At 39.4% G+C, this 24,625-nt stretch overlaps 1 protein-coding gene across 2 annotated transcripts in view; it reads right to left on the reverse strand.

Annotated features, from left to right (window-relative positions):
• DLGAP1 (DLG associated protein 1) overlaps nt 1-24,625 on the reverse strand; it is a 791,550-nt gene that overhangs the window by 431,357 nt on the left and 335,568 nt on the right. The window lies entirely within an intron of this gene.

Below are 24,625 nucleotides of genomic sequence, written 5' to 3' on the forward strand. Positions count from 1 at the left end.
TGACTCACTGATTTGTTCCTGTTAAGATGAAATCATTTTTGTACAGATCCCCAATGATCTGCCATCTCTAGTTACACTGAAAGAATCCTGATATAGCAAGGAAACTGACTCAAGTATTTTAAAAATGACCACTTAAATATTAAGTATATTTAAGATAATTGATTTTTTATGCCAAAGAGCCAGTCTTTTCTTAAAATGCTTTTAGTATTTATTAGATAAATATGTATTTTCCAGACTAGCTTGTTTGACTCTGTAGTTCAATGTATGTGGGGAAGAATAGTTTGTCTACATAATACAAATGTAACTCTTTGGCCATCCTAAGAATTAGTTTGCCAGGAGAGAAGTATCAGTAACCTCAGATATGCAGATGACACCACCCTTATGGCAGAAAGTGAAGAGGAAATAAAGAGCCTCTTTATGAAGGATGAAAGAGTAGTGTGAAAAAGGTGGCTTAAAAACTCAACATTCAAAAAACTAAGATCATGGCATCCAGTCCCATCACTTCATAGCAAATAGATGGGGAAACAATGGAAACAGTGAGACTTTATCTTCTTGGGATCCAAAATCACTGCCGATGGCAACTGCAGCCATGACATTAAAAGATGGCTTGCTCCCTGGAAGAAAACTTATGACCAACCTAGACAGCATATTAAAAAACAGAGACATTACTTTGCCAACAAAGATCCATACAGTCAAAGCTATGGTTTTTCCAGTAGTCATATAGATGTGACAGTTGGACCTTAAAAAAGGCTGAGCACTGAAGAATTGATGCTTTTGAACTGTGGTGTTGGAGAAGACTTGTGAGAGTCCCTTGGACAACAAGGAGATCAAACCAGTCAATCCTAAAGGAAATAAACTCTGAATATTCATTGGAAGGACTGATGCTGAAGCTCCAATACTTGGGCCACCTGATGTGAAGAGCTGACTCATTAGAAAAGATCAGGATGCTGGGAAAGACTGAAGGGAGGATGAGAAGGGGATGACATAACAAGATGGCTGGATGGCATCACCGACTCAATGGACATGAGTTTGAAAAAACCCTGGGAGATAGTGAAGGACAGGGAAGTCTGGCGTGCTGCAGTCCATGGGGTCACAAAGAGTTGGACACGACTGAGCAACTGAACAACAAAACAAACTAGTTTATATCAGCTTAGTTTAAGGGATTATTGGATCTTTTCCAGGATTTTTTGCTCAAACAGTAAGAGTTATTAAACAATACCTCTATCTTGCAGAACTAACCAATATGCTAAGATCAAGCCTATGCCTGTGTATGGAATCTGAAACAGGTGGCACATGTGAGTATCCCTTGAAGCCTGAAACCCTACCAACAGCAAATCAGATACCCTTTATATCAAGATTAGACCTTCTCATGGTTTCCTGTTAAAGCATCCCTAAACAGGGTTATCGATAAGATGATGAAGCAGAGGTACAGAAATATTTCTTGAGCTATGTCAGAGGGAAGAACTGCCCAGATATATATCTGACGTATGCATCAGCGCTGGAAAAAAATCAGAATAATTCAAAAACAATAACGAAAAATCTAACCTTTCATTTACTGACAGGCACTACTAAGGTATACAATTTTTTTAAGCCATGAATAGAAGATAATAGCCAACAGTCACTGTGACTTCATGAATGATTTTGTAGATGTTTTTCCTTTTCGCCTGTTGTCACTAACCTTCACTTCCTAGTGAGAGAATCATAAAGTGTTAAAGTAGAACCATCCCTTTCTTGCAGCCATAAATTAAGTCAGTGCTTGAGTAAGCCATGCTTTTAATCCAGCTTTCGTCTAAAGGAAGAAAAATAATCTGAATCCCTATTTTGAAAACTTGGCCCATAATATAAATCCGGGCACAAACACACCAGCACTGGTCTCTCTTTGCAGTGACTGTCATGATGAGTCTCAATTGCAATTTCAGGATGGAGTCCAACTGATACAGCTCTTCCTGTTTACTTAATAGAAAAACCCTATCACTTGTTTCCTTATTTGCCCTAAGGTTTTGCCCATGGCTTTTAAAACAGGAACTCATTCATTCTATAGACTTGGGTATCTGTTGAAAGCCAGGTCCCCTGCCGGGGTGTGTCCTTAGTTGCTCAGTCATGTCTGACTCTTTGTGACCCCATGGACTGTAGCCCGCCAGGCTCCTCTGTCCGTGGGATTCTCCAGGCAAGAATACTGGAGTGGGCTGCCATGTCCTCTTCCAGGGAATCTTCCCAATTCAGGGATTGAACCCAGGTCTCCTGCACTGCAGGCGGAGTCTTTACTGTCTGAGTCACCCGTTGGGGGGAACCCTCAAATGAATTAGATGTAGTACCCACCCTCACCTGCTGTGACTGCCACATGTTTTTAATGCCTTTGTTCTTCCAGGAGAGAATGACTAGTCCTCCAAACCCTGTTAAGTGAAGCCCAGCTCCCACAAAAGCTGTCACACAGAGCTGGTGCTTTTATGGTTGTTTTGCACATGTTCTTAGTTTTGTTTTTCTCAACTCCAAAAGTTTGAAATAAAAAAAAGATATATGGACTTCAATGCAGCCACTATGATGAACAGTATGGAGGTTCCTTAAAAAACTAAAAATGGAATTAACATATGATCCTGCAATCCTACTACTGGGCATATATCCAGAGAAAACTAATTCAAAAAGACACATGCACCCCGATGTTCACAGCTGCACTGTCTGCAAAAGGGAAGACACGGAGACAACTTAAACGTCCATTAACAGATGAATGGATGGAGGAGATGCGGTCCGTATATACAGCGGAATGTTACTCAGCCATAGAATGAATGACATCATGCCATTTGCAGCAGCATGGATGGACCTAGAGATGATCATACTGATTGAAGTAAGTCAGAGAAAGATGAATATAATGTGATATCCCTTATATTTGGAATCTAAAAGATGATATAAATGACCTTATTTACAAAACAGAAACAGACTTACATATAGTGAAAACAAACATGGTTACCAAAGGGGATAGTGGTGGTGGGGGGGATAAATTAGGAGTTTTAGATGACCATATGAACACTACTATACGTAAAATAGATAAACAACAAGGACCTACTGTATAGCACAGGGAACTATATTAAATATTTTGTAATAGCCTATAATGGAAAAGAATTTGAAAAAGAATACATATAGCTATAAAAGTGTCAAGCATACAGCAAAATGATTCAAACACCACATTGTAAATTAACTATACTTAAATAAAGACAAAAATATGAACCTTAGATAGACAGATTATCTAGGGGAAAAAATAAACTTTTGACTCCTACAAAACATCTTTTCAGTTAGGTGATAAGAGATGTTTTTAAAAATATGAATAACAATATTGGCATAAAAATGGGTCCCAAGAAAATACAGGAATGCAAATACACTCACTGGAAGGGGAAATATAACAGAGATTACATGTCATCTATGGCTGTTAAGCTTGTTGAAAGCCATGACAGTTCCCCATGGACTTGACCTGGAAGAGTGATGGGGCTCGATCTCAGCTGTTGTGTCCGAGAGCCAGATGGCCAGCCTCTGAGACAACCCCTGTCCAAGGTCAGGCACATGCACCCTCCACATGCCTGAGCACTTCCTGCACATGTTTCACCTGATACCTGTGACAACTCAAGGAGGTATCGTTGTCATAGCCATTCCACTAATGTGGTGACAGTCCGTCAGGGCATTAGGGAAAGCCAGTGGCCCCTGATCACACAACTGACCCAAGACTTGGTTCCCTTGATTCCAATGACCCCTTTCACTTTACTTTTGGACAGTGATGCTGCCGTTTTCAGTAGACCACAAACACCAAATGAAAAATTTTCTGAGTACCTCTTTACTTTCTAAGATTAACGTTTTGTATCTAAGTCCTATTTGCTGTGATAACAAATGCAAACAACAACAAAAAAATTGTTAATCTCACCACAGACACAGGACATTCCTTGGATTCTTTCCATGACCCTCAAGGAATTTCTCAAATTGACATTTTACACTGCCAGGCAGATCTATCAGAAGTAGTTACAGAAAACAGTTACTTTGCTTTGAAATAATCTCTTGCTATGAGACAAGTGGTCTTATCTTGAAAATAGCCCAACACAGATACCTCAAGATGAGTGACTCTGAATTTGCTTCCTCATGGTGGGAGATAAGTCTAAAGGTCAGAATAGCAACTCAAGGTTAAAATAGCACCTCTTCTTCCCAGACTTTTAGCATCAACAACATCATGTAAACACGTGGCTGTCAGGTTCTTGTGGCTACAGCGGTGCTTCCATTTATAAAAGACAAAGGTGGTTCTTAAGTTGATTCCCCTTGATCTCTGCACCACCACCACCTGCTGCACCCATCAAACATGCATACACACTAGTTGGGCTAAGCTGAATTTAGTTTAAGTGCTAGGAAAAGGCTTCAAAGCCATTGTAAACCATTCCAGGTGTTAGTGGTTTTTTGACAAACAGAGTCACACAAATGTCCCTCCCTCTTGCAGTGTGAGACACCTGGTCTCACACACCATCACAGAGCCAGAAGAAAAACAGAGTAAAAAGTGTTGCCTCCAGAAAATATTGAGGCCAAAGTTTTCTTCTCTAGTTTAGAATGCTTTTTGCATTTCTCAGGGTAAAATACTGAAACCTCCAAATATACTGGGTCATAAATACATGGGGGTTGGGTGTTACCAGAGGATGGAAGAGAGCACCAGAAGAGAACCGTTGAGAGAACAGAAACTTCTGCATCTACACCACCTTCTAGAAGGCAGGGCTCTGATTCTACACAGTCATCTCTGGTTTTGGAAACTAGAAGAATCACCAGAAGGTCATCTGAACACTTCATTAGCTAGACAGTTATCTGCTGGCGGCGCAGTGGTAAAGAATCTGCCTGCCAACGCAAGGGACGCAAGAGACGAGGTTCGATCCCTGGGTTGGGAAGATCCCCACTTAGAATAAGGAATGAAAACCCACTCTGGTATTCTTGCCTGGGAAATTCTATGGACAGAGGAGCCTAGTGGGCTATACAGTCCACGGCAGTCGCAAAGAGCCGGACACGACTGAGTGACGGAGCACGCACAGCACGCATCTGTTTAGCAGCACCCCAGGCCCTGCTTCTGATCCTTTGCTCCCACAATGACTCTGGGCTGCAAGAGAAACTCCTCAAACCACCTACCAGAAAGGAGATGCAAAAACCTGTTCCCTGGTCTTAGTCCTGGAATATCTCACAAAATAAATGCATCGGTTGGGATCAGGTCCTCTGAGTCAGATAGACGGTTCTGGTACTTTCCAAAGTTAAGAAGTAACCGTCGTTGCTAAGATAATAAATTCCAGGGGTGGAGGTTCAGCCCCAATGATAATGCATGAATCGGCTGCTGCCTTGGCCATGCCCCTGGGAACAGAACTGCCTGCTTCCTGGAACCCCCATCTCTGAGATTCAATGTCAAGTGAACCCTGGACCTGTGCAATCATCAGTGGCTAGCTAATGGGAGTCATCATGCTTTTTTGGGGTTAAAGTATGGAGATTTTGGAAGTTTTTTTTTCTTTACTATGTAATGACTGTAAGATTTGCCTGAATCTCAGTTTCCCTGTTTAAAAAACAGGAATAACAATCTACTGTACTAAGCTTAAATGAAATGGCGTATTTTACTATATAGTACAGAATCTGGAGCATAGTAAGTATTCAAAAAAGCATTCATTCTCTCACATTCCCTCCTGCCTCCATAGGGGGAGGCAAGTTCTATAATTCTTGTTCATACAGAACCACTTGCTATACAAAATGTTCATTTATTTGAGATCAATTTCAAATAAAGCTGTAGCAAAAGAGAAGATCAAACATACCTCTGTCTATGGCAATTCGAGTCAAGACTCTCCAGCTCAACAGCTCTGGGCAGAGCTTGAGGAATAAGTGACCTTGAATCTGACTTACTTCACTAAGAGCTGAAATTTAAAACCATTCTTTGTGGGGCCTTCATGATGGTTTTGCGTAAATAGTGCATGATGGCAAGGTCCTCCCTAAGCGGCCCTTGGTAAGCCAATCAGTTTCAGTCTCATCTACTTCAATAAGAAAGAAAAAAAAAAAAAAAGGCATTCCAAGCTGGAGAAGAATCAAGTGTGTTTCTTTCCTAGAAACAGCTGTAAAGTCGACCCAAATAGAAAAATCTAGAAATAAATGCGAAGCTGATGGGAACATTCTAAAAATTCCACTTGTCCTTTCCCTGATGAGGTGCTGTTAGTGCAAAGGCGGTCTCAGGCACATGAATTTTTAATCACCAAAGGTCACCCAAAGCATGTAAATCTACAGGGACCATCTCTCTGTGTGGTATTTATTACCTAGCTATCAATTACTTTTAGTGTGTGTGTGTTAGTCGCTCAGTCACATCTGACTCTTTGCAATCCCATGGACTGTAGCCCAGCAGGCTCCTCTGTCCATGGGATTCTCCAGGCAAGAATACTGGAGTGGGTAGCCATTTCCTTCTCCAGGGAATCTTCCCAACCCAGGGATTGAACCCAGGTCTCCTGCATTGCAGGCAGATTCTTTATCATCTGAGCCACTGGGCAAGTCCCACTTTTGTGGCTCTACACAAAGTGTAGTTTTATTTTTTTTTTTTTTTGTTTTTAAATGCATTTATTATTTATATATTTATTTTTATTTTTTAATTTTTATTTTTACTTTATGTTACTTTACAATACTGTACTGGTTTTGGCATACATTGACATGAATCCGCCACGGGTGTACATGAGCTCCCAAACATGAACCCCCCTCCCACCTCCCACCCCACGTCATCCCTCCGGATCATCCCTGTGCACCAGCCCCAAGCATCCTGCATCAAACAGACTGGCGATTCATTTCTTACATGATAGTATACATGTTTCAATGCCATTCTCCCAAATCATCCCACCCTCTCCTTCTCCCTCTCCCTCAGAGTCCAAAAGTCCGCTCTACACATCTGTGTCTCTTTTGCTGTCTTGCATACAGGGTCATCATTACCATTTTTGTAAATTCCATACATATGTGTTAGTATACTGTATTGGTCTCCTAGAGGAGAACATAGGCAAAACACTCTGACATAAATCACAGCAGGATCCTCTATGATCCACCTCCCAGAATACTGGAAATAAAAGCAAAAATAAACAAATGGGATCTAATTAAAATTAAAAGCTTCTGCACAACAAAGGAAAATATAAGCAAAGTGTAGTTTTAAAGAAAAATAAAAGCATGTGATGATCCACAAAATGAACATGTTGAGAATGGCACTGCCTGGATATCTTCCATGGGGGACCAGTGTCCTAATTGGCTTGTACACTTCAACTGGCAGCAGACCTTGGACCGCACAACACCCTACACCACGGGCTGAAATGATACATCACATCACACTAAACAGGAGCTTTCATGAGTCTAACAGTGGTACCAGCAGGTGAAGTCTGTTTCCCTTTCATTGCTTTATCCTCATCACTCCTGTATGAGCATACTGATCTGTTTCAGGGAATGAGGTATTTGGCGTAATCATGGTTTCCAGATTATTGATGTTTAACCTTGAAGCGCTGAATCCTTTCACTGGAGGCATTTGTGATGAGCTTCCTTAAATGCATCCTGTGTTTCCCAGCCTTGTAAATTTGATGTGCTGGTAAAGGCCCTCTCATCTCCTCTGAACGACTAGTTATTCATGAGCAAAAATAACGACAGAATTTTAGAGTAGGGAAAAAACTCAGAATTGATTTCATTCCTCAAGCCCATCCCCATATTTTATACTTGAACTTCACAAATGCTGAGTGACTTGCTAATTAACAGTCACGTAGATATTACAGGAGCTCACCCTGTAATCTGGGTTTCCTGATTCCAAATTTCAGGGCTTTTTCTTATACACAGTAAATCCCAATTATACTAGATCTTTGCTCTGTGCCTTTTCCCTTGCCTGTCATATTCCACCCTTAGATAATACACCTTACTCTCTCATCTCCTTCGGGGTTCGTTACAATTCTCACCTCTTCAGTAAGGTCCTCCCTGATGACTATTGAAATTTGCAGTCCTCTCTCTGTTCTCTGGCACTATTTTCACTGTTCCCAGATTTGTTTTTTGTCCATAGCATTTGTCACATTCTAAATTTCTATCTATGCAATCTCCCTTATTTTACGTTATTTCCTTTAGCCACTAGGAATGACAACTCCATGAAGAAAAGGTTTTTGTATGTTTTAACTCTATTCTATTGCTAGGACAGTGCCTGGCCAATAAAGAGGTGTTCAGTGAATAATTATTGAGTAAATCACTCATCTAAATGATTAAAACGTCACAGAAATTTGGTATGAATAAGTCTGGTGTTATAATGTTTGTAATATAGGACTTCCTGAGTTACTATCTCTCATTGGTGAAGAAAGTTAAGAAATTATTTGTTCAAAAACCCAAATTATTTGTTAAGCAAAGTCCTCCAGTTAAAGGAAAGTGAAGCTGAATTTCAGCTGGTTGATCTTTAGCATAAAATTTGCTTTCAGACAATAAAACATATGCTGCATTTACAAATATATTTCTACCAAACTATTGAAAGCAATGATGCCTGTGCCATCAACAAAAGTAAAACGATGACCTACTTAGGAAAATCTTCTGTAAGTGTACCCAGTAGGTGCACAATGTTTTGGTCTGTCTGCCCCCAAAACGGTCTTTCTTGTTTGTAGAGAGTTCATGTGGCCACTTTAGAGTTAGTTGATAGGAAATCAACAACAGTGTTTGTCAAATAACTATTTGTAAAAACCCTATGGGTTGCTAGGTAGTTTAAACATTGATCTTCAATAAGGGACATAAAAGAGCTTTGCAGCAGTGAGTTTCAAAGGAGGATGAGTCTTTGAAAAATCTGATTGAAAATGATGAAAAATATCATAAATGTTAAGCTGTTCTTTGTGGTTTCATTGTAGGGGATGATTACAAGGAACTCAATAGCAATAAGGAAATTAGTAAATTGTTGACTGGAAAATGGTGCTTCAACTAAAACAGTAACTATAAAGAGCAACTTAGAAAATAACAGTAAATTCTTTACATGTTTGAAACCACACGTGGTGCCTGCAGCCACGTAAAAACATGTATGTGGACAAACTTGAGGGTGACATGATAAGTAAGAAGCAAAATGATTTCTTTCCCCCATTTTCCCAGCTTTGATACTCTATATTATGCTTTTTATATGATATAGGTATTAAATATAGAATAGATTATATAGAGAATAGATTATAATATACTCTATATTATAACTAATAGAATAATAATAATAGAAACATACTGATTATGGAGCATAAGTGATAGCAGTTCCTAAGGTAACTGAGGAAAAATTGGTTCATATGGAAGGAAGTTACTGACATTTTTGGACTGACATTTGAAAGGGATTTTCCAAACTGTGTCTTCAGAATTTTCCATACTGTACTAACCACACACAAAAGGGACATGAGACAAATGAACTTATCCACAAAACAGAAGACTCAAATGCATAGAGAACACACTGGTGGCTGCCAAGAGGGAGGAGGTTGGGAGAGGGATGGATTCGGAGTCTGGGGTTAGTAGCTGCAAACTACTATATAGAGAATGGATAAACAACAAGGTCCTACCAAACAGCACAGGGAACTATATTCAATATCCTGTGATAAGCCAGAATGGAAAAGAAGGTGAAAAAGAATATGTATATATAATTGAATCACTTTGCTGTACAGCAGGAATTAATACAACACTGTAAATCAACTATACTTCAATTTTAAAAAAGGGCTGTGACATTAAATAGGATTTTTACCCCTACTGGAGATTCATGATACAACTGTTAATTAAAGGCTCTGAAAATCTCTGTTGTAAAATAAAAGATTCAGCTTCATGTTATCTTCCCCCTCAATCATTTGACCAAATGCCATTTCCTTCCTAGTCTACCTGTGAATATCCAGAGAAGGACCACTGTTTTGGAGAACACAGTAAGCACAGAGCTACCTTGGTGTTTCTCCAGTAAAGTTGCAATTATAAGAAAACATAGACGAAATCAAGGGGGGAAAAAAAAGAGAAGAAGTTGAGTGGTAGTTGGGTCTAGGTTACTTTATCCTTGCAGGGGGGTTTCTGAGAAAGATCAGTCTTAAATTTAATTGTTGGAGTTGGCAGGCAAAGAGGAAACTCCTCTGAAAAAAGGAGGAGCCAAATAAAAACCTATCCATAGAGACCTTCTATAGCAGGGCTGAGTCAGTTCCAGGGACAGGTGATCATGTCACACTGTTGGGAGATGAGCCACTTGGAAGTCAAAGACTTAGATATTATACAACAGAGTTAGGAGCTACAAGGAAGGTTCTGGAATCCACGTACTGCTAACATACTCTGTATGCACAACAATGAGCGCATTATAAATTTTCCCTGGGATTGTTCTTAATAGGTTGTAGGAGTCTTTCTCCCTCCTTCCCTTGTCTCCCTCCCACCCTGCCCCGCCCCATAAGCTTCTTGATCACATCAATCATCATGGTCACCTTTGTACCCATAGTGGCTGGGACTCAGATGGTGTTGAAAAAATATAAATGAAATTAACAACAGAAAGAGATAATGAGTATTCTTGTGCTCTATAAGATATTGGACCAAATAAACACATTTTTCCAACTGTAGCTTTTTAATAGTCCTTAATAATTAGTCCATATTTCTATTAGATTGGAAAGTACTAGAATAATAGTTCTTAGTGAAAAGTGTTAGCCACTCAGACTCTCTTTCCGCTCTATGGCTATAGCCTGCCAGGCCTCTCTGTCCATGGAATTCTCCCAGCAAGAATTCTGGAGTGAGTTGCCATTTCCTTCTCCAGGGGTTCTTCCCGACCCGGGGAACGAACCCAGGTCTTCTAAACTGCAGGCAGATTCTTTCCCATCTGAGCCACCAGGGAAGCCTCAATAGTGTTTAGCCCTTTCCTAATTTCTGTTCTGCTGATTATGTTAAAATTCATATTTATTTTTATAATAAATGACATTGTGAAACATTCAGACATTTCAGATTAAGCTAACTCATCTACCAACAATGATGCTGGAAATCATGCAGGTGGTTTGACACAAAAGATCACTGTCTTTGAGGTCTTTCTAGTTAAGGAAATATGGATTACTGACATTTTTAGTGGCTGCAGAGGATTCCATAAAATAGTTGCCATAAGCTACTGAATTTTTCCCTGCTGATAAGACACTTAGGGTGTTCATATGACTTGCTATTCAGAGAAATACAGTGATGACCATCTTGTATTCTAGATCAGATATTGAGAAACAAAATTGTTTTATCATAAATTTAAAAACTGAAACACTGCCAAATTGCCATCCCCAAAAATGGCTCACTAAATTTACACTGCTGCCAGCAATGGAAAGCTCATGCATTTTCTATACTTATACCAAAATATTTTTATCAAATTAAGTATTTTTATAATAATTTGAGTGAAATGTGCTGTCTTATTTTGAACTTCTCAGATAACTGTTGAAGTTTAGCAAGTTTTTATATAGACTTTGTTACTGTATTATTTTCAGTTAACATATTTTTGATCATGTTAAAAATACAAAAACCATGTCATCACTTTAAGTTATCTAGCCTTACTGCCTTATTGTAAGCAAGACTGAACCTTTAAACTATCCACAAAAATACAGTTATCTATTCATGTGATTCTGAAAGACCTCCAGCTTGGGTTTTAGAATCTTCCTCACTGAGAGGTTAAATACCTTACAGAAAAGTTGGTCACCTTTCTGGACAAACAGTTCTTACTCCAAGAAAACATCACTGCTTCCAGTTTCTAAGTGAATCTCCACTCACGTGTGTTACTGTACTGTGGACAGAGAGGACGTGTCTACTTCTGTAGCCTTTATGCCTCGCACAGGACTTGTTACATTGAGAATAGACAGACTACAATTGTAATAGATTTAGCCACTCAGGCACAGTAAAAACTTTCAAATGCTAGAAACCACCTCTTTCTCTCCCTGCTTTTCTCCACCTTAAACTCTAATTCTACTGTTGTCGAAAAAAAAAAAAAAAAGCTATAGTCCTGTGCTGTTCAGTAGCAAAATCATAATCACAAGTCAAGAGATTATTATGATCAAAGTGTAAAAAGTTATCAGTTGAATTATCTGAACATACTGGCACATAAAAACCTCTTTATAAGCAAAACTGAATAATGTAGACAGTTCTTGGGTGTAAGAGATTAAATGGACACCTACAGGTATTAAAATATTTTAAATACACACACACAACATCCTGAATGGTCATCAGATGGTATAATGCTGGGTATTTTTTGAATTAAGAATTTTTTGGAACAGGGATTATTAAGGTAAGAAAATTATTACAAAAGGAGAAACATAGTTCTTGATTTTTTCAAATTACAATATATTTATCCCAAACAATTCTGTAATTTTAAACAATGAGTTTGCTTTTATTTTTAAAAAGATTATAAGGAAGAATGCAAATTCCCATTCCCAGTGTTTAGACTTTCAAATACTTTGTTTCCTGTTAATGTTCTGTCAAAGTAATTTTTAAATTGCTAAGCATGAAAATAATTTTCAACATATATTACTCATTATTCACTGATTTGGTGAAAATAAATGAGACAGTTTCAGATTCAGGAAAATTTAAGTACTTGAGGTATTTTAAAAGATATAACATAATCAGAATCCAACAACACATTAAAAAGATCATACACCATGACCAAGTGGGCTTTATCCCAGGGATGCAAGGATTCTTCAATATCTGCAAATCAATCAATGTAATTCACCACATTAACAAATTGAAAAATAAAACCCATATGATTATCTCAATAGATGCAGAGAAGGCCTTTGACAAAATTCAACATCCATTGATGATAAAAACTCTCCAGAAAGCAGGAATAGAAGGAACATACCTCAACATAATAAAAGCTATATATGACAAACCCACAGCAAACATTATCCTCAATGGTGAAAAATTGAAAGCATTTCCCCTAAAGTCAGGAACAAAACAAGGGTGTCCACTTTCACCACTACTATTCAACATAGTTCTGGAAGTTTTGGCCACAGCAATCAGAGCAGAAAAAGAAATAAAAGGAATCCAAATTGGAAAAGAAGAAGTAAAACTCTCACTGTTTGCAGATGACATGATCCTCTACATGGAAAACCCTAAAGACTCCACCAGAAAATTACTAGAGCTCATCAATGAATATAGTAAAGTTGCAGGATATAAAATCAACACACAGAAATCCCTTGCATTCCTATACATGAATAATGAGAAAGTAGAAAAAGAAATTAAGGAAACAATTCCATTCACCATTGCAACGAAAAGAATAAAATACTTAGGAATATATCTACCTAAAGAAACTAAAGACCTATATATAGAAAACTATAAAACACTGATGAAAGAAATCAAAGAGGACACTAATAGATGGAGAAATATACCATGTTCATGGATTAGAAGAATCAATATAGTGAAAATGAGTATACTACCCAAAGCAATTTACAAATTCAATGCAATCCCTGTCAAGCTACCAGCCATATTTTTCACAGAACTAGAACAAATAATTTCAAGATTTGTATGGAAATACAAAAAACCTCGAATTGCCAAAGCAATCTTGAGAAATAAGAATGGAACTGGAGGAATCAACCTGCCTGACTTCAGGCTCTACTACAAAGCCGCAGTCATCAAAACAGTATGGTACTGGCACAAAGACAGACATATAGATCAATGGAACAAAATAGAAACCCCAGAGATAAATCCACACACATATGGACACCTTATCTTTGACAAAGGAGGCAAGAATATACAATGGAGTAAAGACAATCTCTTTAACAAGTGGTGCTGGGAAAACTGGTCAACCACTTGTAAAAGAATGAAACTAGATCACTTTCTAACACCGCACACAAAAATAAACTCAAAATGGATTAAAGATCTAAATGTAAGACCAGAAACTATAAAACTCTTAGAGGAGAACATAGGCAAAACACTCTCCGACATAAATCACAGCAGGATCCTCTATGATCCACCTCCCAGAATTCTGGAAATAAAAGCAAAAATAAACAAATGGGATCTAATTAAAATTAAAAGCTTCTGCACAACAAAGGAAAATATAAGCAAGGTGAAAAGACAGCCTTCTGAATGGGAGAAAATAATAGCAAATGAAGCAACTGACAAACAACTAATCTCAAAAATAGACAAGCAACTCCTGCAGCTCAATTCCAGAAAAATAAACGACCCAATCAAAAAATGGGCCAAAGAACTAAATAGACATTTCTCCAAAGAAGACATACGGATGGCTAACAAACACATGAAAAGATGCTCAACATCACTCATTATTAGAGAAATGCAAATCAAAACCACAATGAGGTACCACTTCACACCAGTCAGAATGGCTGCGATCCAAAAATCTGCAAGCAATAAATGCTGGAGAGGGTGTGGAGAAAAGGGAACCCTCCTACACTGTTGGTGGGAATGCAAACTAGTACAGCCACTATGGAGAACAGTGTGGAGATTCCTTAAAAAATTGCAAATAGAACTACCTTATGACCCAGCAATCCCACACTGGGCATACACACCGAGGAAACCAGAATTGAAAGAGACACATGTACCCCAATGTTCATCGCAGCACTGTTTATAATAGCCAGGACATGGAAACAACCTAGATGTCCATCAGCAGATGAATGGATAAGAAAGCTGTGGTACATATACACAATGGAGTATTACTCAGCCATTAAAAAGAATTCATTTGAATCAGTTCTGATGAGATGGATGAAACTGGAGCCGATTATGCAGAGTGAAGTAGGCCAGAAAGAAAAACACCAATACAGTATACTAACACATATATATGGAATTTAGAAAGATGGCAATGACGACCCTATATGCAAGACAGGAAAAAAGACACAGATGTGTATAACGGACTTTTGGACTCAGAGGGAGAGGGAGAGGGTGGGATGATTTGGGAGAATGGCATTCTAACATGTATACTATCATGTAAGAATTGAATCACCAGTCTATGTCTGACGCAGGATACAGCATGCTTGGGGCTGGTGCATGGGGATGACCCACAGAGATGTTATGGGGAGGGAGGTGGGAGGTGGGTTCATGTTTGGGAATGCATGTAAGAATTAAAGATTTTAAAATTAAAAAACTAAAAAAAAAAGATATAACAGTTTACTTTTGGGGGGCTTCCCTGGTGACTCTGTGGTGAAGAATCTGCCTGCCAATGCAGGAGACTCAGGTTTGATCCCTGGGTGGGGAAGACCCCCTGGAGAAGGAAATGGACTATTCCATTTCCAATAGGAAATACCTATTCCAGTATTCTTGCCTGGAGAATCCCATGGACTGAGGAGCCTGGCAGGCTACAGTACATGGGGTTGCTAAAGGGTCAAACACAACTTAGCAACTAAACAACAACATAGTGTACTATAGCTCCTTGAATAATATAACTTGAAAGCCTTTAGCTTCTAAACTTCTAAACAACCTCCCTGAACTTCATAATCAAGTGGGGAAAAGCTCAACGTGGGAACCTGGAGGTTCTATTCAGATCTGGGCTCTGACCCTAAATACCCATGCAACAAAGGGCAGTTCTTGCAATTATTTTTCTGAACCTTGACACTTTATTGAACAAAACAAAGGATTTATCTAGACTGAGGGAAACTTCATTTCCCTGATTTGCCTTCCAACAGTTGAAAAAAATCAAGAAATTTCACACAAAGACAAGTATTTCCTGTGCTTTCTGAAATCTTGGGTGAACCACTAAAGCGAGTCCATCAATCCTTCATTTTAACCACTAGCTAGAGCCAAGGGACCACTGTCCATTATGGGGCACAGGCATCCTTGCTGATTGGTAACTCTGCCTTTGCATCCACTTGAAGAAATGTATGTTATTTTTATTATTCATGTGCCAAGTTGCTTTCCACAGTTTATTGTGATCCACACAGTCAAAGGCTTTGGCATAGTCAATAAAGCAGAAATAGATGTTTTTCTGGAACTCTCTTGCTTTTTTGATGATCCAGCAGATGTTGGCTATTTGATCTCTGGCTCCTCTGCCTTTTCTAAAACCAGCTTGAACATCTGGAAGTTCACGGTTCAGGTATTGTTGAAGCCTGGCTTGGAGAATTTTGAGCATTACTTTACTAGCATGTGAGATGAGTGCAATTGTGTGGTAGTTTGAGCATTCTTTGGCATTACCTTTCTTTGGGATTGGAATGAAAACTGACCTTTTCCAGTCCTGTGCCACTGTTGAGTTTTCCAAATTTGCTGGCATATTGAGTGCAGCACTTTCACAGCATCATCTTTCAGGATCTGAAACAGCTCAACTGGAATTCCATCACCTCCACTAGCTTTGTTTGTAGTGATGCTTTCTAAAGCCCACTTGACTTCACATTCCAGGATGTCTGGCTCTAGATGAGTGATCACACCATCGTGATTATCTTGGTCGTGAAGATCTTTTTTGTATAGTTCTTCTGTGTATTCTTGCCATCTCTTCTTAATATCTTCTGCTTCTGTTAGGTCCATACCATTTCTGTCCTTTATCGAGCCCATCTTTGCATGAAACAGAACTGGACATGGAACAACAGACTGGTTCCAAATAGGAAAAGGTGTACGTCAAGGCTGTATATTGTCACCCTGCTTATTTAACTTATATGCAGAGTACATCATGAGAAATGCTGGACTGGAAGAAACACAAGCTGGAATCAAGATTGCTGGGAGAAATATCAATAACCTTAGATATGCAGATGACATCACCCTTATGGCAGAAAGCGAAGAGGAACTAAAAAGCCTCTTGATGAATGTGAAAGTGGAGAGTGAAAAAGTTGGCTTAAAGCTCAATATTCAGAAAATGAAGATCATGGCATCCGGTCCCATCACTTCACGGGAAATAGATGGGGAAACAGGGGAAACAGTGGCTATTTTGGGGGGCTCCAAAATCACTGCAGATGGTGACTGCAGCCATGAAATTAAAAGACGCTTACTCCTTGGAAGAAAAGTTATGACTAACCTAGATAGCATATTCAAAAGCAGAGACATTACTTTGCCGACTAAGGTCCGTCTAGTCAAGGCTATAGTTTTTCCTGTGGTCATGTATGGATGTGAGAGTTGGACTGTGAAGAAGGCTGAGCGCCAAAGAATTGATGCTTTTGAATTGTGGTGTTGGAGAAGACTCTTGAGAGATCAGCCCTGGGATTTCTTTGGAGGGAATGATGCTGAAGTTGAAACTCCAGTACTTTGGCCACCTCATGCCAAGAGTTGACTAATTGGAAAAGACTGATGCTGGGAGGGATTGGGGGCAGGAGAAGGGGACGACAGAGGATGAGATGGCTGGATGGCATCACTGACTTGATGGACGTGAGTCTGAGTGAACTCCGGGAGTTGGTGATGGACAAGGAGGCCTGGCATGCTGCGATTCATGGGGTCGCAGAGAGTCAGACATGACTGAGCAACTGAACTGAAGTTGCTTTAGTTGTGTCTGACTCTCAGTGATTCCCTGGACTGTAGCCAGTCAGGCTCCTCTGTCCATGGGATTCTCCAGGCAAGAATACTGGAGTGGGTTGCCATTTCCTCCTCCAGGAGGTATTCACAGGGATATCTAAAAATCTGAACAATCTTAATTAGCACTTAAATAAAGAACAGTGGCTTGAAGAAGCATTAGAAGCACAAGTCATCAGATAGAAATAGCCTTAATATATTTAAGATGAAATACACAAGAAGGAACAGTACATGTCTCTAGTAACTCTAGAGTCCATTTTTTTTTAAAGAGTCTATTTATCTTTACTCAAGGCATTTTTGGCATGATCATAGAAATATGTGAGTAACATGAACCTATTATTTTTTTAGTAACTAGCTACAGGGTCATTTAATATTCTCTCCTCAGATTTTGTAGTACGTTGACTCTTAGAAACCAGTTTTTAACTCCAACTTCCATTTACAGTATTTCTTCTTGCTGTTCAGTTGCTAAGTTGTGTCTGACTCTTTGTGTCCCCATGGACTGCAGCAGGCCAGGCTTCCCTGTCCTTCACCATCTCCCAGAGTTTACTCAGACTCATGTCACTGACAGTATTTCTACACCATTATTTCCTATTTATCTCCATATTATGCTTACCTTACTTGCTTTGAGTGTACTGAAATATCCCATATAACTGTCAACATTGTACCTATAGTTTTCAAAATGTAATTGGAACAAGGCTGTTTCTGTTCTCTGTACAAGTTTCTCCTTAGCTGTGCTACTCTATCAGATGAGATTTTCTTTCTTTACAACTAAGGAGAAAAGAATACCTATTAAATTAAGGTTATAAAGGTATCTGAGTCCGTCAGTGTTCAAGATACTGAAAAGCGGTTAGTGAAAGAATGTAAGTCAGGTGCTTTGTTCTAAGGGTGTTTCACATTTTATGCCACTGATAAAAAAATGAATTAAATTTCCCGGGCTGGAAAGACATAAAAATTGATCATCTGCTCCACAGAAAACACTATTTTAGATGAGAGGACATAATAAAGTTTTACCTCACCAGGTCCTGGTCATAGGAATCTTCCTGAAATAAGTCAGTTGAGCTGAGAACAACAGGAAATTGCCACTTACACACCCTTTATAAAGCTTTTGTGCTGCCTCAAAGCCACCTACTCACTTGACAGTGTACCAGTTGCTAACGGTTTCAGGCTAAGGGTTTTGTCTTCATTACCAAGAGATCACCTGTTTCCAAATCAATCATATCCCACTGGCTAATCTGATTCTAAAATACAGATTGTAGTTCTGTTGTGAAAATCCTTAAGCACACTGTCCATCCAATTTCAGTGGCAACGGATTCAACATTCACAGCTCACGTCCATTTCTGGGACAGACGCTGCTGGGAAAGCCCAAAGGTATCACTCACACATCCTTTGGGAAAGATTAGGGTTTAGTCATTTATTTTCCAGTTACGGAAAAATAGGCCATAGACCTTTAAAACTAGTAGTTCTCTATGACAGCTTTGAAAGATTTTTCTTAAGCCGATTAGATAGGATTGTATAAACCCAGTTCTGGGCATGACGGAACGCTAGAAAGAGCACAGCTGGTCCCCAATTTCGGCGTCTTTTAAAAGCAGCTGTGTTAAAAGCCATAGCAGGTGTGAGGAGAACTTAAAAACGATTCTTGCTGGAAAAGCAGTGCATTTGGAAATGTAGCAGCTGGGCAGGGTACTGCACGAAGAAATTTGAGTTAGTACTGACTGTGGCGGCCCCACTCCCAGGCTTCATAGCTCAGTTTACTTGAGCAGAATATTCTTCATTTCCCTACCAGTGTCTCTCTCATGGCTCAGCAGGTAAAGAATCTGCTTGCCAGTGCAGGAGACACAGGAGCCTGGGGTTCGATCCCTGGGTCAGGAAGATCTCCTGGAGAAGCGGAATGGCAGCCTGCTCCAGTATTCTTGCCTGGGAACATGGACAGGGGAGCCTGGAGGGCTACAGTCCACAGAGTTGAGAAGAGTTGGACACGACTGAGCGAATAAACACACACATAAGCATCTCTCTCCTGAGGCCCCTTGAAAAAGAACAGGGATGTCACCTTGTAGATTCTTTACCAAAACATACATGAGTATTTGCATCACTGTGCATCTTTGTTCTAGGTACTATTTCAAGAGAAAGGAAAGCTGGTCACATTGACACAAAGCTTGTGTTTAGCTTTCTTGATCTCTTGGTACAGATTACACATTTTAAGCCTCAGCTGGGTACCATTCAATCCACTATAATCTGAATTTTTTTTCAGTTTGTGACAAAGTGAAAGTCGAAATTTCTCAGAATAGAATTCAGCACCAAAATAAAGAAAGCTAAACAGAAGTATTCAGTAAAAGAAAAACAGCATTTGTTTCCTCTTCAGTATATTCTATCCTTCAAATTCTAGTAACATTTTCTTTGTTAATGCAAAATAGCATGAAACTGTTTTGGCATGATAGAATTCCTTTGAGAATTCTGTAAATTGTGAACCCAATTTCCATTACCTCAGACTAGGAGATTCCATGTTGGACAGGGTAACAAATAATTCTGTTTGCCTATCAGTTTGTGAGAAGTGATCATTGGCTGGCACTGAAATACTCAAAGGCAAAGTGATTGAACCCTCACCATGTGCACTGGAAGGTGAAATCTTAACCACTGGACCACCAGGATAGACAGAATGGGTCCCTGGATACAGCTTTTTAATGCAGAGAACACAGAGTGAATTTACACATTTAAACTTCCACATGTTCAAGCTGGTTTTAGACAAGGCAGAGGAACCAGAGATCAAATTGCCAACATCCTCTGGATCATGGAAAAAGCAAGAGAGTCCCCAAAAAACATCTATTTCTGCTTTATTGACTATGCCAAAGCCTTTGACTTGTGGATCACAATAAACTGTGGAAAATTCTGAAAGAGATGGGAATACCAGACCACCTGACCTGCCTCTTGAGAAACCTGGATGCAGATCAGGAAGCAACAGTTAGAACTGGACATGGAACAACAAACTGGTTCCAAATAGGAAAAGGAGTACATCAAGGCTGTATACTGTCACCCTGCTTATTTAACTTACATGCAGAGTACATCATGAGAAATGCTGGGCTGGAAGAAGCACAAGCTGGAATCAAGATTGCCGGGAGAAATATCAATAACCTCAGATATGCAGATGACACCACCCTTGTGGCAGAAAGTGAAGAGGAACTAAAGAGCCTCTTGATGAAAGTGAAAGCGGAGAGTGAAAAAGTGGCTTAAAGCTCAACATTCAGAAAACGAAGATCATGGCATCCGGTCCCATCACTTCATGGCAAATAGATAGGGAAACAGTGGAAACAGTGGCTGACTTTATTTTTCTGGGCTCCAAAATCACTGCGGATGGTGACTGCAGCCATGAAATTAAAAGATGCTTGCTCCTTGGAAGGAAAGTTATGACCAAGCTAGACAGCACATTACAAAGCAGAGACATTACTTTGCCAACAAAGGTCTGTCTAGTCAAGGCTATGGTTTTTCCAGTACTCATGTATGGATGTGAGAGTTGGAGTATAAAGAAAGCTGAACACTGAAGAACTGATGCTTTTGAACGGTGGTGTTGGAGAAGACTCTTGAGAATCCCTTGAACTGCAAGGAGATCCAATCAGTCCATCCTAAAGGATATCAGTCCTGGGTGTTCATTGGAGGGACTGATGTTGAAGTTGAAACTCCAATACTTTGGCCACCTGATGTGGAAAGCTGACTCATTTGAAAAGACCCTGATGGTGGGAAAGATTGAGGGCCGGAGGAGAAGAGGATGACAGAGGATGAGATGGTTGGATGGCATCACCGACATGGTGGACATGGGTTTGGGTGGACTCCGGGAGTTGGTGATGGACAGGGAACCTGGCATGCTGTGGTTCATGGGGTCGCAGAGAGTCAGACACGACTGAGCAACTGAACTGAAGAGGGAAAGACATGGTTAACCATATCCCTAAATTTCTTTTGATAGTCTTTCAGTGATAAATTTGTTCATCTGGATACATGATTAGGCAATGCAGGCATAATTCCCCAAAGATCTAAAGAGTGATTTCTCATTATGGATATCAGAATTACAAAGAAGCAAATTGATCCTATATCAGAGAAAGAGACTTGGTAATACATTTCAACCAATATTAAATAATGGTTCAAACATGGATTAACTCTAACTTATGATGCATTCAGTTGATTCTTGTTGTTGCCTCATGCCTTGATGAACACACCTCACACATGTTGCGGAAGCTGGGAAACCATAGTGTGCTTCTTGGATCTCGAGTCATTATTAAGGACTTGCTACTTTCTGTCTAATAATATAATCTGATTTTTATTTGGCTGTCCCAGCATCATTCTTTTTTTTTTTTCCAGCTGCATCACATAGCATGTGGGATCTTAGTTCCCCCACCAGGAAGTGAACCCAATCCCCCTCCATTGGAAACACGGAGTCTTAACCACTGGACCACCAGGGAAGTCCCTGTTCCAGCATCTTTGAGTTCCTGAATACTCGATGGCGGCTCACCACCCTCCCTTTGGAGTACAGTCTGGTTATGGTTTGATACCAGGTTGCCCTACTTGGGTTCCAAATATATTAACATATAATTGGTTCCAGATACCTACTAGTTTATCACTTGGACTTCTGGATACTCAAATGGTTTTGAGCCATTCTTTCAGCCAGTGTTGAAAATTTTTAGTAATTTATTTTCATACAGATTCACATAAACACACACCCTTAAAGGCTTTTGTGTGGGCCTTCGTTCTATAGTACTTATGAACCATTTGCAGCCAATAGCAGAGCCCTAAAAAGAGCAGTAACAGAAGAACAAGAATGAAAAAGTCTGCAGACAGTTCTAATTTTTATCTCCCTCCATTTCAAATTTGTTTTATAAAGTAGGCTTATTTAAACTTTTCATTTTCTCTCTTTAATAAGCTGTAAAATCGACAAAAAACTGTGTCTGAAAATAGAGAAAAAGAGCAGTTAAGGGTCTAGACAGTCCATAAACAGTAACTAACATTGATTAAATAACAAGACTCAACATAGAAAATATTTTCAAAGTGCTTTATAGATGGTTTTTCCTTTTGTTATTTTATCCCTCCTTTTCCTTCCCACAGGGCTTCCCTGGTGGCTCAGAGGCTAAAGCGTCTGCCTCTAATGTGGGAGACCTGGGTTTGATCCCTGGGTCGGGAAGATCCTCTGGAGAAGGAAATGGCAACCCACTCCAGGATTCTTGCCTGGAGAATCCCATGGACGGAGGAGCCTGGTAGGCTACAGTCCACAGGGTTGCAAAGAGTTGGACATGACTGAGCAACTTCACCTTCCTTCCCATTATTGAGGCTCATTATCAGATACTGTAAACACGAGTGAGTCTTGTAACTTCCTAGAGTATGAGCCTCAGAATGTAAAATGGTAATAACACCAATTTATTTATTTATTGAGATGGTTAAATACTATGCAAAAGAAGCAGTAATAAAACAATAAGAAGCAATATTTTTAATGTGCACACTATTTTACATGCATTTAATATTTCAATCCTCATAGTATTAAGAGGATTACATGCAAAATCTCTTTGTATAATGTTGCAAATATTAGTTGTAATTATTGAAGATATATAACTTTTGAGTTAGTGCCATAAATTTATGGATTGAGGACATAATAAAATTTAGAAAAATGCCTTCCTTAATGTAAGCTCCTTTCGATTGACCTGGAGAAGAGCTTTGTATTCAAGGACTCCCAATGGGGGCAAATGAGCATTTAAAATAATGCTGTTTTCTGAAGACGTTTAAACGAATATGCTGTTCAGAACAGCTATAACATAATGATCAATAGTTCAGACTCTCTGAGTTCAAACTACACATTTACCACTAGCCAGTTTAGTTCCTAACCCTCTGTGTGTATTAGTCCCTGGGACACCTTTCACAGAGAAGCAAGGCAAGTGGAAATATCCCTCTTAGGCTACTGTTACAAGGGTCCAATTGTTACAGGACTGAGAAACATGGAGCAATGGTGAGTCCACCAGGCTCACTGTTGAGAGATTCTACTCAGGGAAAGATTGTTTTCCTCCACCAGGCACCATCTTGGAGAAGGCAATGGCACCCCACTCCAGTACTCTTCCCTGGAAAATCCTATGGACGGAGGAGCCTGGTAGGCTGCAGTCCATGGGGTCGCTAAGAGTCGGATATGACTGAGCGACTTCACTTTCATTTTCATACATTGGAGAAGGCAATGGCACCCCCACTACAGTGTTCTTGCCTGGAGAATTCCAGGGACGGGGGAGCCTGGTGGGCTGCCATCTATGGGGTCACACAGAGTCGGACATGACTGAAGTGACTTAGCAGCAGCAGCAGGCACCATCTACAAAGGATTTTAGACCAATTGCTCTGCATCTCTGTTTGGGAATTAAACAGTAAATTTCTTACCATATTAATGCAAGATACAAAGAGGTTAGCAATAAAGGTTTGAAGAAAATCTTATTTTGTGAATCTCTTTTAAAAGAAAATGCTGGAAATCCCAGGTTGCTCTCACTGTGACCTTGGGTAGAGGTGCTGAATGGCACAAGCAATATGCTAATTTTTATAGAAAAGAATCTTTTCTTTCATTCCATTGTGTTACATAAATGTTTTGATGAGACCACATTTTTAACAACCATGTGTCCCTTTAAAGGAGAACAATAGAGGAAATAAATGTTCCAAAGATTGATGTGCTAAATTTTTAAAACCAGATTTGCCATTCTTCGCATAATACTAGAGTGGACAGTTTTGGGGTTGGTGAATTTCATAATGTATTATTATAATATCATTTGAGTCACTTGGAAAAGTTACAAAAATCAAGTGCCTTTAAAGTCCTAGTTAACATAAGTAATATTCTTTTCTTCATTCCCCATAAAGTGTAACTTATTTCACATTTGTGGTTTAATAAAAAACATCAAACTTTTCCAAATTCCTCTTAAATAATGTATTGCATGATATTTGCTGAAGTGATGAAGTTTGTGTCTGCAAGACAGGAATTTATAGGCAGTTTATTTTTCACCAAGCTGAAGACAGCCTTCAGAAAGCTGTATTACAAGAGTTTTGTGGTAGGCAGATCTAAAGATGGCCCCGTGGTTATTCAATCAACCAACAATCTAGGTGCTGCTGTAAAAATAATTGTTGTTGTTGAGTTGCTAAGTCATGTCTGACTCTTTTACCATCCCATGAACTGTAGCCTACTAAGTTCCTCTGCCCATGGGCTTTTCCAGATAATGGAGTGAGTTGCCAT

This window comes from Ovis canadensis, chromosome 23 (assembly GCF_042477335.2).
Source record: "Ovis canadensis isolate MfBH-ARS-UI-01 breed Bighorn chromosome 23, ARS-UI_OviCan_v2, whole genome shotgun sequence".
Taxonomy (NCBI): Eukaryota; Metazoa; Chordata; class Mammalia; order Artiodactyla; family Bovidae; genus Ovis; species Ovis canadensis.